Source organism: Arachis hypogaea, chromosome 1 (assembly GCF_003086295.3).
Source record: "Arachis hypogaea cultivar Tifrunner chromosome 1, arahy.Tifrunner.gnm2.J5K5, whole genome shotgun sequence".
NCBI lineage: Eukaryota > Viridiplantae > Streptophyta > Magnoliopsida > Fabales > Fabaceae > Arachis > Arachis hypogaea.
Genome location: NC_092036.1, coordinates 26,760,226 through 26,774,733, shown reverse-complemented (window position 1 = coordinate 26,774,733; position 14,508 = coordinate 26,760,226). Strand labels below are relative to the sequence as shown.

General features: G+C 36.8%; 1 non-coding gene across 1 annotated transcript; it reads right to left on the bottom strand.

Moving 5' to 3' along the window:
• Positions 1-11,901: 11,901 nt before the first annotated feature.
• Positions 11,902-12,005, bottom strand: LOC112717381 (small nucleolar RNA R71). Its single transcript, XR_003160629.1, has one exon. It is a non-coding gene; the product is annotated as a small nucleolar RNA R71 (small nucleolar RNA).
• Between the last annotated feature and the right edge of the window lie 2,503 nt (positions 12,006-14,508).

Sequence of the window (14,508 nt, the reverse complement as noted above, 5' to 3'; positions counted from 1 at the left end):
AAGGGATTCTATTCCAACCTGATTGAGAACCGACAGATGATTAGCCGTGCTGTGACAGAGTATAGGACCATTTTCACTGAGAGGATGGGATGTAGCCATTGACAACGGTGATGCCCTACATACAGCTTGCCATGGAAAGGAGTAAGAAGGATTGGATGAATGTAATAAGAAAGTAGAGATTCAAGAGGAGCACAGCATCCCCATACGCCTATCTGAAATTCCCACTATTGATTTGCATAAGTATTTCTATCCTTTTTATTTTCTATTTATTATTAATTTTCGAACTCATCATAAACCAATTTAATCTGCCTAACTGAGATTTACAAGGTGATCATAGCTTGCTTCATACCAACAATCTCTGTGGGATCGGCCCTTACTCACGTAAGGTATTACTTGGATGACCCAGTACACTTGCTGGTTAAGTTGAACGGAGTTATGATCACACCAGGGATTATTAAGATCCCAATTTATCACACCATGATCTCTTTGGGGTATTTTTGATTTCACACAAATACAAAGAGACCAATTTTGAGGATCACAATTTTGTCTACCAAGTTTTTGGCGCCGTTGCCGGGGAATGTTTGAATTACAATTATGTGCAACCACAGCACCAAGTTGATCCGGCAACAACACCAAGTTTTTGGCGCCGTTGCCGGGGATTGTTCGAGTATGGACAACTGACGGTTCATCTTGTTGCTCAGATTAGGTAATTTTCTTTTCAAAAATCTTTTTTCAAAATTTTTCTCTTATTTTTCGTTTTTTTTCAAACTTTATTTTCGAAAAAATTAATAAAAATACATAAAAATTAGAAAATCATAAAAATCAAAAATATTTTGCGTTTCTTGTTTGAGTCTTGAGTCAAATTTTAAGTTTGGTGTCAATTGCATGGTTTAAAACTTTTTCTTGCATTTTTCGAAAAAATTCATGCATTCATAGTGTTCTTCGTGATCTTCAAGTTGTTCTTGACAAGTCTTCTTGTTTGATCTTGATGTTTTCTTGTTTTGTGTTGTTTGTTGTTTTTCATATGCATTTTTCGTTTGTTAGAGTCCATGCATTAAAGATTTCTAAGTTTGGTGTCTTGCATGTTTTCTTTGCATCAAAAAATTTTTCAAAATTATGTTCTTGATGTTCATCATGATCTTCAAAGTGTTCTTGGTGTTCATCTTGACATTCATAGTGTTCTTGCATGCATCTTGTGTTTTGATCCAAAATTTTCATGTTTTGGGTCATGTTTGTGTTTTTCCTCTCATAATTAAAAATTCAAAAGTAAAAAAAATATCTTTTCCTTATTTTTCTCCAAATTTTCGAAAATTTGAGTTGACTTAGTCAAAAATTTTCAAAATTAGTTGTTTCTTACAAGTCAAGTCAAATTTTCAATTTTAAAAATCTTATCTTTTCAAAATCATTTATAAATGCATATCCTCAAAATTGGTTTGTCATTATCAAAAAGGGGGAAATTGTAAATCATGTTGCTTGTATGCGAAGTTTGTATTCGTAGGTTTTGATGAATGACAAACCAACAAACGACATGAAAGACAAACCAACAAACAACTTGAATGAACAAGCATGTTGAAAGATCAACCAACATTCAATGTTGAGGAATGAAGAGTTGAAAGCAACACAACAACAACAAGAAACTCAAGTCCACAACATTTGAAGACAAGTATAGTGTCTTAGGACTTAGGTAACTTCTTGTTAAGAACCAATTGCTAAATCTCTCAACACACACTCACAAAATATTTTGATGCACATCTTGCAATTCGATGCTAGCCAAATGGTTTAAAACTTGTTTTCAAAGGTACAAAAGCATAGGAATTGACTCCAACAAGTTTGAGATCAATCCTAAGTATTTTGAAGTGATTTTAAGCCATTTTTTAAGGTTTGCATCGATGCACACTCATCTTGCATCGATGCAAAGCATGCAACAACTTGTTGCATCGATGCAAAGATGTTTGCATCGATGCAACCTAGCTGAAAATTCAAATTTCAGCTTCAAAGACACATTTGCATCGATGCAAAGTGTTATGCATCGATGCAAATGATTCAAAAACATAAAAAACGGCTAGTTTTGACAAAAAGGCTCCATCCCACTAACTCCCCAACGTTTCTAAGGTTTGGGGAGTCTATAAATAGATGGATTAAAGCCTTATTTCATATTTTTGAGTATTTGCAAACTATCTTGTTCATATTCTTTCATTCTACACATTTTTTAAGGTGTTATAATACACAATTTGAGAGAGCAATATCAATTGGTTCAATAGTGCTAAACTTGTAATCATACACTCTTCTAGAGAGTACTCATTTCATCTCAACAATTCTTTGAGAATTGTTTTCTTGTACACTTTGTAAATTGGAGTGTGATCTCCAAGGTTGAGTCAAGAGTTATAAACACTATAGTCGGTGAGGATACCAAAGAGGTATACTAAGTACTCAAGGCAAATCTTAGAGAAGGTATCTCTAAGTGGAGTGGGTTAGTATACGAGTGGTGATCATATACCGTGAGGTGTTAGAAACTAAGGACTCGGATTGTAAAAGGTTTTGCGCGAGCACCTTGAAGCTTGGCAATAGTGGAACTTCTCAATTGCGATTGAGAAAGAAAGTGGACGTAGGACAAGGATTGTGCCGAACCACTCTAAATAGCGTTTGCATCTCTCCAAACTCATCTCTTCAATATTATTGTCTTTTACCTTTGAGCAAATAAATTGTGATCGAAAAGTAGCTTCGTAAGTACTTAAGGAGTAGCTTAAGTCCGATTGGTGAAAAGCTTGATCAATTTATTTGAGTTGGTGTCTATTGGAAAGTAAAAGCTCCTTATAAATGCTTAGCAATTGAGTTAAGCTCTTGGAAAAATACTAGTACAATAACACTTTTGTATATTGTCTTTAACTTTTGCAAAAAGATTCATTGTTGTTGCAATACTCAATTCACCCCCCCTCTTGAGTAATTGTGCATAGGTTCTACAAGTGGTATCAGAGCTTAACCCTTTGAAAGACTTAACCGTTTAAGGGAAAAGATCATGGCAAGCACAAGCTTTAACAACAACAACACTAGTGAAGGTAACTCAACCGCTAGACCTCCTCTTTTTAGCGGAACAAATTACTCTTATTGGAAAAATAAGATGAGAATTTGGATCCGTTCTCAAGATGTGAGAATTTGGAAAGTGATTGAGAATGGAAATCATATTCCAACAAAGACAACAAGCGCTAAAGAAGGAGAAGTCTCCGTCTCAAAGCAAGTACCGAAAGGAGAAGATGAATATAGTGACGATGATTGGAAGAAAGTGGCAATGAATGATAAAGCCATCAACTTCATTCATTGTGCACTTAACGAGCATGATTATATGAAGATCTCTACATGTGAAACCGCTAAAGAGATTTGGGATAAACTCCAAATCACTTACGAAGGAACCGACCACGTTAAAGAATCAAAGGTATTTATGTTGGTTCATGAATGGGAAAATTTTAAAATGAAAGATGAAGAGAGCATTGAAGAAGCTCTTGAAAGACTCTCCAAGATCTTCAACAATCTAAGCATGCTTGGCACAAAATACAATGATAAACAAATTGTGACCAAGGTGCTTACAAGCCTTACACCAAAATGGAACTCCAAAGTGAACGCCATTGTGGAAGGAAGGCTCTATGATCAACTTACATTCGATCAACTACGAGGTAATCTTCTCACCTATGAAATGACTATGCTAAATAGACAAAAAGGTGAAGAAAGCAAGAAGAAAAGTCTCGCCCTTAAAACAACATCACTACAAGAAGAGAGTGATGATAATGAAGAAGAAGGAGATGAAGAATTTGCACTCTTATTGAAAAGATTCAATAAGTTTGCAATGAAGAAAAACTTCAAGAGCAAAACAAAGGTACCAAAATGCTATGAGTGTGGAGAAGTTGGACACATCAAACCCAATTGTCCAAAACTTCAAAAGGAGGACAAAAACAAGAAATTTAAGAAGAAGGAGAAAGCATACATATCATGGGAGAACGAGGATGAATCCGACTCCGATGACGACGAGGTTGCAAATCTTTGCTTAATGGCAAGCGAAGAAAAGGTTAGTGATGACAACTCCACTTCTTTTAATTTACAAGATGAATATGATGCCTTACTTGAGGTGTACACAAAACTTACCCAAGATTATTCTCTCCTAAAGAAAAAGAATATGGATCTTTTAAAACAAAATGAGATGTTGAAAAACGAGAATATCAATCTTGGAAAAGATAAGTGTAGCACAAGTAGTGATCCATACAAATCTTGTAAAATGCATGAAAATGAAATTACAAATCTTAAGAACACTTTAGCTAAGTTCAATGAATCTTCAAAGAACTTAGATAAAATGTTGAAAAACCAAAAGCATGTTCATAATAAGGAAGGTTTAGGTTTTGAAAAAGGAAAATTTAAAAATGCTAAAACTCCTATTAGGCAACCGCAAGCCCAAAAGGCAAGCATGCCTAAAAGGAATGAAGCCTTTAAACATCCTCCTCAACATGCTTCATTTAGAAATTATAATCACAATGCATATAGATCAAAAGATGTTGCATTTAGGAAACAACCTAGGCAACCATTTAGAAACATGCATAGGATGCATAATCCAAATGTCATATGTCATTATTGTAATAAAGTAGGTCATATAGCACCCGTATGCTTTACTAGAATTAAACATATAAACTTTCGTAGTCAAGATACGAGATGGGCACCTTATGGGCATTATGCTCATACTAACCATCAAGGACCCAAATTCACTTGGGTACCTAAATCCCAATTTTAATTGTTTTGTAGGTACGTGTTGGAGCTAAGGATACAAATTGGTATGTTGATAGTGGATGCTCCAAACACATGACCGGCGATGAATCAAAGTTCACCGCAATAGAGCCTACAAACGGAGGAAACGTGATCTATGGAGACAACAACACCGGCAAAGTAATCGGCGTTGGAAAAGTTGGTAAAAATTCTTCTACCTCCATAGATAATGTTATACTTGTCAAAGGTCTCAAACATAATCTCATTAGTGTTAGCCAACTTTGTGACAAAGGAAACTTAGTCACCTTTGATTCAAAATGTTGTTTGATAAAAAGGCAAGACACTAATGAAATTGTGCTAATTGGGCACCGTGTTGACAATGTATACATGATTAATCTAAATGAAGTTTCCTCAAATGATGTGAAATGCCTTGTTAGTAAAAATGATGAAACTTGGTTATGGCATCGTAGAGTAGCTCATGCTAACATGGACCATCTTAGCAAGTTAGTCTCTAAAGAGTTAGTAATTGGCTTACCAAAGCTACGTTTTGAAAAAGACGTCCTTTGCGACGCATGTCAAAAGGGAAAACAAGTAAAGGCCTCTTTTAAATCCAAAAACATTGTTTCAACAACAAGGCCATTACAACTTTTGCACATGGATTTATTTGGTCCTTCTAGGACTATGAGCTTTGGTGGCAATTACTATGCTTTAGTTATTGTTGATGATTACTCTCGATTTACATGGACCTTGTTCCTAGCAAACAAGAGTGATGCATTTCGAGCATTCAAAAGATTAGCCAAAGTTATTCAAAATGAAAAGAATTTGCATATATCATCTATTAGAAGTGATCATGGTGGAGAATTTGAAAACAATCTTTTTGAAACTTTTTGTGAAGAAAATGGCATTGAGCATAATTTTTCCTCTCCTAGAACACCACAACAAAATGGTGTGGTTGAAAGGAAAAATCGTCATTTAGAAGAAATGGCGAGAACTATGCTCAATGAGGCTAATATTCCTAAGTACTTTTGGGCGGATGCGGTTAGTACCGCGTGTTATGTTATGCATAGGATTATCATTCGACCTATTCTTAAGAAAACACCGTACGAATTGTACAAAGGAAGAAAGCCAAATATTTCCCACCTTCACGTCTTTGGTTGTAAATGCTTTATTCTAAATAATGGAAAAGATAACTTAGGTAAATTTGATGCTAAGGCTGATGAAGGAATCTTCTTAGGCTACTCTTTAACTAGCAAAGCTTTTAGAGTATATAATAAACGCATCATGACTATGGAAGAAAGTATTCATGTCGCTTTTGATGAAACTAACCGTTGTTGTGCTAGAAAATATTTTGATGAAAATGTAGAAAACTTTGATTCACTAAATTTGAATGGTGAAGACAAAGAAAAAGATTTAAATGAAGCCTCTACAAGCTCAACAAAGGATAGTGTTCAAGTTGAAGAAATTGAACCATCACAAGCACAAATAAATGCACTTCCAAAGGATTGGCGTACTTCAAAGGATCATCCTCTAGACAACGTCATTGGTGATGTTTCGAAAGGGGTAACAACTCGATCCACTTTTAGAAATTTATTTGCATATAGTGCTTTTGTTTCTCAAATTGAACCATCTACCATTGAGTCCGCAATTGATGATGAACATTGGGCTATGGCAATGCAAGAGGAGCTTAACCAATTCAAACGAAATGACGTTTGGGAATTGGTGCCTAAACCAAGTAATCAAACAATTGTAGGAACAAAATGGGTTTTTAGAAATAAACTCGATGAAAATGGTACAATTGTTAGAAACAAAGCTAGATTAGTAGCTAAAGGTTATAATCAAAAGGAAGGCATTGATTATGACGAAACTTATGCTCCCGTAGCTAGATTAGAAGCAATTAGGATGTTACTTGCTTTTGCATCCTCTTATAACTTCAAACTTTATCAGATGGATGTTAAGAGTGCCTTTCTTAATGGTTTCATTCAAGAAGAAGTATATGTTGAACAACCTCCCGGTTTTGAGGATTATGGAAATCCTAATCATGTTTTTAAACTCAAGAAAGCTCTTTATGGTCTTAAACAAGCTCCAAGAGCTTGGTATGAACGTTTGAGCATGTTTTTAATAGAAAAGGGTTTTAGAAGAGGGAAGGTTGATACAACTTTATTTATCTTGATTGAAAACAAAAATATCCTTTTGGTACAAGTTTACGTCGATGACATAATATTTGGTTCAACTAACGAATCACTTTGCAAGTTTTTCTCAAACCTCATGCAAAGTGAATTTGAAATGTCCATGATGGGCGAACTCAACTTCTTCCTTGGTCTTCAAATCAAACAAGGAAAAGAAGGAACTTTCGTTAGCCAAACCAAATATTGCAAGGAATTGCTCAAAAGATTTGGAATGGACAATGCTAAGGCAATGGACACACCAATGAGCACTACTTGCTACCTTGACAAAGATGAACAAGGTAAAAGCATATATGTAAAGAAGTATAGAGGCATGATAGGATCATTACTTTATCTAACGGCAAGTAGGCCAGATATCATGTTTAGTGTATGCATGTGTGCGAGATACCAAGCTAATCCTAAGGAATCTCACTTAAGTGCGGTGAAAAGGATTATGAAGTATCTCATAGGAACATTAAATGTTGGATTGTGGTATCCGAAAGGATCCACGTGTGATTTGATTGGTTATTCCGATTCCGATTTTGCCGGTTGCAAATTGGATAGGAAAAGCACTAGCGGCACTTGTCACTTGCTAGGAAACTCTCTTGTTTCATGGCATAGTAAGAAACAAGTAAGTGTAGCCTTGTCTACCGCCGAAGCCGAGTATGTAGCCGCCGGTAGTTGTTGCGCCCAAATTTTATGGATGAAACAACAACTTGTGGACTATGGACTCATGCTTGATCACATTCCTATCAAATGTGATAATACTAGTGCAATAAATTTAACCAAGAATCCGGTTCAACATTCAAGAACCAAGCATATTGAGATTAGACATCACTTCATAAGAGACCATGTTCAAAAGGGTGATGTGGTTATTGAATTTGTCGAAACTAGTAAACAACTAGCGGACATCTTCACTAAACCTTTATGTAAAGAAAGTTTTTTTTAACATCCGAAATGAACTTGGTATCTTGGATTCTAATCTAATATGATTTGTTTGAATTCATTGTATTTATATTGCTATTTTTGTATCTCTTACTAACTTAAGCATTGGAGATATCCAATTAGCCATTGTTTTGTAGGTTTATGAGTTGATGAATGAGTGATTAATCTTGAGGTAGATTGAAGAATTTGAAGATTATAAACAATGGAGGATCAACAAATTGAAGTTTATAATGGTTTAAGTGAGTATATACATGATGGAACTCAAAGGATTGAAGAAAGAACCACCAAAGGATGAAAATTTGGTGATTCTGGGCAAAATGATGCATGTTGCATCGATGCAACCAAGCTTTTGCATCGATGCAAAGCACACAACGTGCTATGTGCATCGATGCAAAGCCTATTGCATCGATGCAAACACGACCAAATTGCACAAAAACACGTGAATTTGGCATTTTTGAGCAACAAAACCCCACTTTTTCATCATCTTCAACCTCACAACTCATATCCCCACATTCAAACCTCCATAACCTCCAAAACAAGCTCACATATAGCTTCATACAACTCACAAAACTTAGATACCCACAAACAAATTACATATTTGAAGTCCCCACATTCTCCTCTACAAAACCCATAAAACAAAATCATCCACAATGCCTAGAATCAAGAGAACCATCAAGAAGTCAAAAGGCTCTTCAAGTGTGGTTCCACCTCCAAATGATCATCCTTTGGCAAGGTACTTTGCTTCTAATGAAGATCTTCAATTCTATGAGGCAAGGCTCGCCGGAAGAAAGGAAATTCCTCCGAGGTATTTGGATCCGACCCTTCTTGTCATTCATAAGTTTGATACTCTTAAGGCTATTCTAGTTCATCAAGGCCTCATGGATTTTGTTCAAATTAAGAGTAAATATTATCCGGATTTAGTTGCCATAACCTATAGTACACTCATGATTGAGATTGATGAGGAAGATGAATCAAATTTCACATTATTCTTCAAGATAGGAAGAAAGGATTATAGGCTAGATGGTGATGAGTTAGCCACCATTTGGGAGTTGCCAAATCAAGGTGACTTGTTTCAAGGTGGTAAAACCCCAATTGATGAATGGGGTTATTCAAAGGACAATGCCATGCATTTGTTCAACCTTGTACAAGGAGCTCACTCCAAAATTAGTTGCAATTCAATGAGTGCGGAACATAGAACTTTGTTATATCTAGTCACCTATGTATTGCAACCTAGAATATCCGGGCATGCGAATGTAAATGATGAAGATTTAATTGTCATGTGGGCTATGATGAATGGGATTAAGATTAATTGGCCATACTTTATAGTACAACATATGATTAGGCTCAAGATGAAGGATAGGAATGGTGGATTAGGATTCCTTTGCCTATGGTCTAAAGTCTTTGATTATGTTGGTATTGATGTATCAAATGAGATTGCCAAGGAAGTACCACCTCAATCTTGTATCAACACTCATATTCTCAATAAAATGGGAAGAAGAAATGTTGATGAACAAGGTCCTCAAGAGCAAGCTCCTCCACAAGCACCTCAAGCTCAAGAACCACCCTCCTTGGTTGATGTAATGAGAGAATTACAATCCATCAACCAAAACATCCAAAGGATTGAAGTAGAGCATGGTAGGCAACTTGAAGCACTTAATCGTCGTGTGTCTCGTGTAGATCATCGCACGGGTCGCTTGGATCGTCGTATTGATGACTTATATGAGCATTTCGGCATCCACCTACCGTATGAAGAGGATAATGATGATGATGAAGACCAAGATTGATTATCTCCTCTTCATCAAGTCACTTTTTATTGCTTTATGTTTATTTGATTATATGAATTGTTAAACTAACTCCCAGTAAGCTAAGGATTTCTATTATGGTTTAAATACTTTGATATTTCCTTCCAAATTTTGTTTAATGATTAATGCTTGTATGCTTATTTGGTGAATAACTCAAAATAGGCTTGGTACCCCTATTTTAAGTTAATGTGCATGCTTTGATATATTTCACTTCTTTAGGGGGAATTATGCATGCTTGTTATATATAAAAAGAGGAAATCAAATTCTTTTTGAAAGGGGGAATATCTCATCCTTGAGATTAATAGAGAAATTGAACTTAAAAAAATTCATTGTTTTATGCATGCTTCTATGACACATTTCAAACTCCTTTCTTTTTGATAATGTCAAAAGGGGGAAGAGAAGTTTGAGGATATTTGAAGTTTTGAACTTTTGAAAAAGAAGAAGTTTGAGGATTTGAAAAGAAGAAATAAGTTTGCGAAACAATGATTTCAAAAAGACTTCCGCTAAGCAAAAACTTTGATATCTAAATCGTTTTCTTTGATAAACGCCCTTTAAGGGAACAAATGCACATATTTAGGGGGAACTCCTGCAAAATTTGTTTGTGAAGCCTTCTCCAAAGCTTTCTATAAAACAAAGTGCATTATTGTTGCTTTCAAAATCATTTATAAATGCATATCCTCAAAATTGGTTTGTCATTATCAAAAAGGGGGAAATTGTAAATCATGTTGCTTGTATGCGAAGTTTGTATTCGTAGGTTTTGATGAATGACAAACCAACAAACGACATGAAAGACAAACCAACAAACAACTTGAATGAACAAGCATGTTGAAAGATCAACCAACATTCAACGTTGAGGAATGAAGAGTTGAAAGCAACACAACAACAACAAGAAACTCAAGTCCACAACATTTGAAGACAAGTATAGTGTCTTAGGACTTAGGTAACTTCTTGTTAAGAACCAATTGCTAAATCTCTCAACACACACTCACAAAATGTTTTGATGCACATCTTGCAATTCGATGCTAGCCAAATGGTTTAAAACTTGTTTTCAAAGGTACAAAAGCATAGGAATTGACTCCAACAAGTTTGAGATCAATCCTAAGTATTTTGAAGTGATTTTAAGCCATTCTTTAAGGTTTGCATCGATGCACACTCATCTTGCATCGATGCAAAGCATGCAACGACTTGTTGCATCGATGCAAAGAAGTTTGCATCGATGCAACCTAGCTGAAAATTCAAATTTCAGCTTCAAAGACACATTTGCATCGATGCAAAGTGTTATGCATCGATGCAAATGATTCAAAAACATAAAAAACGGCTAGTTTTGACAAAAAGGCTCCATCCCACTAACTCCCCAACGTTTCTAAGGTTTGGGGAGTCTATAAATAGATGGATTGAAGCCTTATTTCATATTTTTGAGTATTTGCAAACTATCTTGTTCATATTCTTTCATTCTACACATTTTTTAAGGTGTTATAATACACAATTTGAGAGAGCAATATTAATTGGTTCAATAGTGCTAAACTTGTAATCATACACCCTTCTAGAGAGTACTCATTTCATCTCAACAATTCTTTGAGAATTGTTTTCTTGTACACTTTGTAAATTGGAGTGTGATCTCCAAGGTTGAGTCAAGAGTTATAAACACTATAGTCGGTGAGGATACCAAAGAGGTATACTAAGTACTCAAGGCAAATCTTAGAGAAGGTATCTCTAAGTGGAGTGGGTTAGTATACGAGTGGTGATCATATACCGTGAGGTGTTAGAAACTAAGGACTCGGATTGTAAAAGGTTTTGCGCGAGCACCTTGAAGCTTGGCAATAGTGGAACTTCTCAATTGCGATTGAGAAAGAAAGTGGACGTAGGACAAGGATTGTGCCGAACCACTCTAAATCTCTCCAAACTCATCTCTTCAATATTATTGTCTTTTACCTTTGAGCAAATAAATTGTGATCGAAAAGTAGCTTCGTAAGTACTTAAGGAGTAGCTTAAGTCCGATTGGTGAAAAGCTTGATCAATTTATTTGAGTTGGTGTCTATTGGAAAGTAAAAGCTCCTTATAAATGCTTAGCAATTGAGTTAAGCTCTTGGAAAAATACTAGTACAATAACACTTTTGTATATTGTCTTTAACTTTCGCAAAAAGATTCATTGTTGTTGCAATACTCAATTCACCCCCCCCCCCTCTTGAGTAATTGTGCATAGGTTCTACACTTTCTTGGATAAATTCTTTCCTCCTCAAAAGCTGAGCAAGCTTAGAGTGGATGTTCAGACCTTCAAACAAAAAGATGGTGAATCCCTCTATGAAGCTTGGGAAAGATACAAGTAGCTGACCAAAAGATGTCCATCTGACATGTTTTCAGAATGGACCATATTAGATATATTCTATTATGGTCTATCTGAATTTTCGAAAATGTCATTGGACCATTCTGCAAGTGGATCTATTCACCTAAAGAAAACGCCTGAAGAGGCTCAAGAACTCATTGACATGGTTGCAAACAACCAATTCATGTACACTTCTGAGAGGAATTCCGTGAATAATGGGATACCTCAGAAGAAAGGAGTTCTTGAAATTGATGCTCTGAATGCCATATTGGCTCAGAACAAAGTGTTGACTCAACAGGTCAACATGATCTCTCAAAATCTGAATGGATGGTAAAATGCATCCAACAGTACTAAAGAGGCAGCTTCTGAAGAAGCTTATGATCCTGAGAACCCTGCCATGGCAAAGGTTAATTACATGGGTGAACCTTACGGAAACACCTATAACTCATCATGGAGAAATCATCCAAATTTCTCATGGAAGGATCAACAAAAGCCTCAACAAGGCTTTAATAATGGTGGACGTAATAGGCTAAGCAATAGCAAGCCATATCCATCATCTTCTCAGCAACAGACAGAGAATTCTGAACAAAACACTTCTAATTTAGCCAATCTAGTCTCTGATCTGTCAAAGGCCACTTTCAGTTTCATGAATGAAACAAGATCCTCCATCAGAAATTTGGAGGCACAAGTGGGCCAGCTGAGTAAGAAAGTCATTGAAACTCCTCCCAGTATTCTCCAAGCAATACAGAAGAGAATCCAAAAGGAGAGTGCAAGGCCATTGATATAATCAATATGGCCGAATGCACAAAGGAGGAGGAGGACGAAAATCCTAGTGAGGATGACCTCCTGGGACGTCCCTAAAGCAAGAAGGAGTTTCCTATTAAGGATCCACAGGAATCTGAGGCTCATATAGAGACCATAGAGATTCCATTAAATCTCCTTCTGCCATTCATGAGCTCTGAAGACTATTCTTCCTCTGAAGAGGATGAAGATGTGACTGGAGAGCAAGTTGCTCAATATTTAGGAGCTATCATAAAGCTGAATGCCAAGTTGTTTGGTAATGAGACTTGGGAAAGTGAACCTCCCTTACTCATTAATGAACTAGATACCTGGATTCAGCAAACTCTACCTCAAAAGAAACAAGATCCTAGCAAGTTCTTAATACCTTGTACCATAGGCACCATGACCTTTGAAAAGGCTCTATGTGATCTGGGGTCAGGGATAAATCTTATGCCACTCTCTGTAATGGAGAAGCTGGGGATCATTGAGGTACAACCTGCCTTGTTCTCATTACAATTGGCAGACAAGTCATTGAGACAAGCTTATGAAATAGTGGAGGACGTGTTAGTAAAGGTTGAAGGCCTTTACATCCCTGCTGATTTCATAATCTTAGACACTAGGAAGGAAGAGGATGAATGCATCATCCTTGGAAGACCTTTCCTAGCCACAGCAGGAGCTGTGATAGATGTCAACAGAGGTGAATTAGTCCTTCAATTGAATGGGGACTACCTTGTGTTTAAGGCACATGGCCATCCCTCTGTGACAAAAGAGAGTAAGCATGAAGAGCTTCTCTCAGTTCAGAGTCAAGAAGAGCCCCCACAGTCAAACTCTAAGTTTGGTGTTGTGAGGCCACAACCAAACTCTAAGTTTGGTGTTAAGATCCCATATCCAAACTCTAAGTTTGGTGTTGGGACTATACAACATTGACCTGATCACCTTGTGGCTCCATGAGAGCCACTGTCAAGCTATTGACATTAAAGAAGCGCTTGTTGGGAGGCAACCCAATTTTATCTAATTTTTATTTTATATTATTTTTATTTTGTGTTTTATTAGGTACATGATCATGAGGAGTCACGAAAAAAACATAACAATTAAAAACAGAATCAACAAAACAGCAGAAGAAAAATCACACCCTGGAGGAAGCACAGGCTGGCGTTCAACGCCAGTAAGGAGCATCTGGCTGGCGTTCAATGTCAGAACAGAGCATCAACCTGGCGCTGAACGCCAAAAACAAGCAACATTCTGGCGCTGAACGCCAGGAATGTGCCTAGAGAAGAAAAGCTGGCGCTGAACGCCAGTAACAAGCATGAAACTGGCGTTCAACGCCAGAAACATGCTTTATATGGGCGTTGAACGCCCAGAATGTGCACCACACGGCATTTAAACGCCAGAATGGTGTGCAAAGGCATTTTACATGCCTATTTGGTGCAAGGATGGAATTCCTTGACACCTCAGGATCTGTGGACCCCACAGGATCACCTCAGGATCCCCACCTACTATATTCCCACCTTACCTCCTAATCCTATTTTGTGATGAGTATTCCCCATGTCACACTTCCCAACACTCTTCACCAATCACCTCAATCCCTCTTCCCAATCACCCTCTTCCCCATAAACCCCACCTACCTTCAAAAATTCAAAACCATTTTCCCACCCATTCCCACCCTAAATGGCCGAACATACACCCCCCCTCTCCCTATATATACCCTTCCATTCTACTTCATTTTCACACAATACAACCCCCTCTTCTTCAC